This window comes from Cherax quadricarinatus, chromosome 77, assembly GCF_038502225.1.
Source record: "Cherax quadricarinatus isolate ZL_2023a chromosome 77, ASM3850222v1, whole genome shotgun sequence".
Lineage (NCBI taxonomy): Eukaryota > Metazoa > Arthropoda > Malacostraca > Decapoda > Parastacidae > Cherax > Cherax quadricarinatus.
Genome location: NC_091368.1, coordinates 10,709,050 through 10,711,549, shown reverse-complemented (window position 1 = coordinate 10,711,549; position 2,500 = coordinate 10,709,050). Strand labels below are relative to the sequence as shown.

The following is a 2,500-nucleotide window of genomic DNA, read 5'->3' as shown; positions in this document are numbered from 1 at the left end:
GTTTCTATGATGAGCTTTTCACCCAGCTCTATTAGGAACTTTAGAGCACACTTGCCCCATGCTCCAAGGGTCTCTGACCCTATTGGGATGAAGTTATATATATATATATGTCGTGCCGAATAGGCAGAACTTGCGATCTTGTCTTAAATAGCAACGTTCATCTTGCCATATAGGACAAGTGAAAATTTGTGTATGTAATAATTTCGCCAAAATCATTCTGAACCTAACGAAAAAAATATATTTCACTGTGTTTGTTTAGTATATTAAATTATTGTAAACAAATCTAAAATATTTTTAGTTGGGTTAGGCTAAAATAAATTGCTCTTGTTATAATAAGGTTAGGTAAGTTTTCTAAGATTCCTTTGGTGCAAAATAAAAAATTTTTACATTAACATTAATTAAAAAATATATCTTTAAACGTATAAGAGAAAATTTCAGAAAGGACTTAATTTTAAATGAGTTCTTGCTAATTGACCAGTTTTACATATTCGGCACGACATATATATATATATGTATATATATATATATATATATATATATATATATATATATATATATATATATATATGTCGTGCCGAATAGGCAGAATTTGCGATCTTGGCTTAAATAGCAACGCTCATCTTGCCATATAGGACAAGCGAAAATTTGTGTATGCAATAATTTCGTGACGATCTGTTGGAGTGTGAGCAGGGTAATATTTAGTGAAGGGATTCAGGGAAACCGGTTATTTTATATAACCGGACTTGAGCCCTGGAAATGGGAAGTACAATGCCTGCACTCTAAAGGCAGTTTGGAGAGATACATTGTGTATTTTTATACGTATATTCTGGGCACCTCTGCAAAAACAGTGATTATGTGTGAGTGAGGTGAAAGTGTTGAATGATGATGAAAGTATTTTCTTTTTGGGAATTTTCTTTGTCTTTGGGTCACCCTGCCTCGGTGGGAGACGGCCGACTTGTTGAAAAAAAAATGTCTTTCAGTTCACAGCAGGATTCGAACCAGCACACTCTATCAAAGAATACAGTGCTTTTTGCCATTTCGAAAGAGATTTTGGAATTACTTACAGATATTATCTGTCAGTCCACAGCAGGATTGTTGTTGGTTCGGAAATAATGTTAAATAAATTTGAACTGATCCATGATATATCTAGTAGATTTTCTTGATAATTACTTAAGTTTAAGTTAGGTAAGAACGGGTTTCTAAGTTAGGTTTGTTGACAAAATAAAAAAAATGCCCCACATTAAATGAAAACTTTATATCTAATGATCTATTAAAGAAAATCTGTTAGAAGTTAAAATTTTAGGATAGTTCGGCGTAATTGACCAATTCAGCTTATAAGGCACAATATATATTTGTAGATAAAGGAACTATAAAATGAACTATAAATTCAAATATTTATTAACTGTTGAAAAAATACATTAATATTTAACAACTAGTTTTGTTTCTTATGGTTAAGACTTAACTACATAAAGACCATTACGCTCACATATCAATAATTCCAAGTGAGGGATTGAAATCAACTTCGGTGTAGTTTTACTGCCAGATACCTGCTGTACCTTTCTGATAAATATACACTGCTACGTACCTACTCTCGGTCTATATACACTGCTACGTACCTACTCTCGGTCTATATACACTGCTACGTACCTACTCTCGGTCTATATACACTGCTACGTACCTACTCTCGGTCTATATACACTGCTACGTACCTACTCTCGGTCTATAAACACGAGAACATTTAGATGAGTACAAATAGGAAGGGCGTCTGTCTGGCGCTCAGCAGACGGAGGATTAAGCCTCCACCATGTCTTGCGTTGAATGACCCACATGGGTTTATAGCTTAATATGAATTATTATTATATACATTACGAAAAACTTATCTCTAGGTGTATATACCAATGTGCATAGAGTGGTTTATTGGGTTTAACACCAACTGACTAAACGAGGGTCATTAAAAGCTACTAGAAACATGTATACCTCCCAGTCAAGGATAATTTACTCCCTAAAATAGGAATTAAAATAAACTATACTTAAAGCTATACTTAACAAAAAAAGCATGTAGAAAAGTAGACATCGTAAAAGTTGAGCAAATTTCAGAAAATGGTATATTGTATAAAGTAACATGTTACATAAATATACTACTCTCGTCACTGTGACAATGTCCACCATTTTTAAAGCACAGTCACTGTGCTCAGAGCACTTAGCTTTCCTTACCACTTTCTATGGCAACCCTCAATCTTCGTCGCTGTTCTGTTCTATCTCAATCCTTCAACTCTTCATTCTCTTCAACGTCGTTATAGCCTATTAAAAAAGAATGTATTATATAATGAGTACCCATCAGATAGAGCTTCAATTCTCATTATCTGGAAACATGTTAGAAATTTGATATATAATGATTCGTTGTTGTTGTTTTTAAATAGAGTGTAAACTTAACTCACACAGGCAAGTGGTTGCTTAAGTACTTGACAGATCATTATGCAAGACAGTTGCACGGAGACAC

At 33.7% G+C, this 2,500-nt stretch overlaps 1 protein-coding gene across 3 annotated transcripts in view; it reads right to left on the bottom strand.

Annotated features, from left to right (window-relative positions):
• Positions 1-1,382: 1,382 nt before the first annotated feature.
• LOC128702001 (uncharacterized) overlaps positions 1,383-2,500 on the bottom strand; it is a 21,543-nt gene continuing 20,425 nt past the window's right edge. For 2 of the 3 annotated variants that reach the window (XM_053796013.2, XM_070101491.1), the window contains exon 5: positions 1,383-2,500. This exon is cut by the window's right edge and continues 255 nt beyond it. The gene's annotated coding sequence lies outside the window, so the exon portion shown is untranslated. The other variant, XR_011394165.1, reaches the window with a different exon arrangement.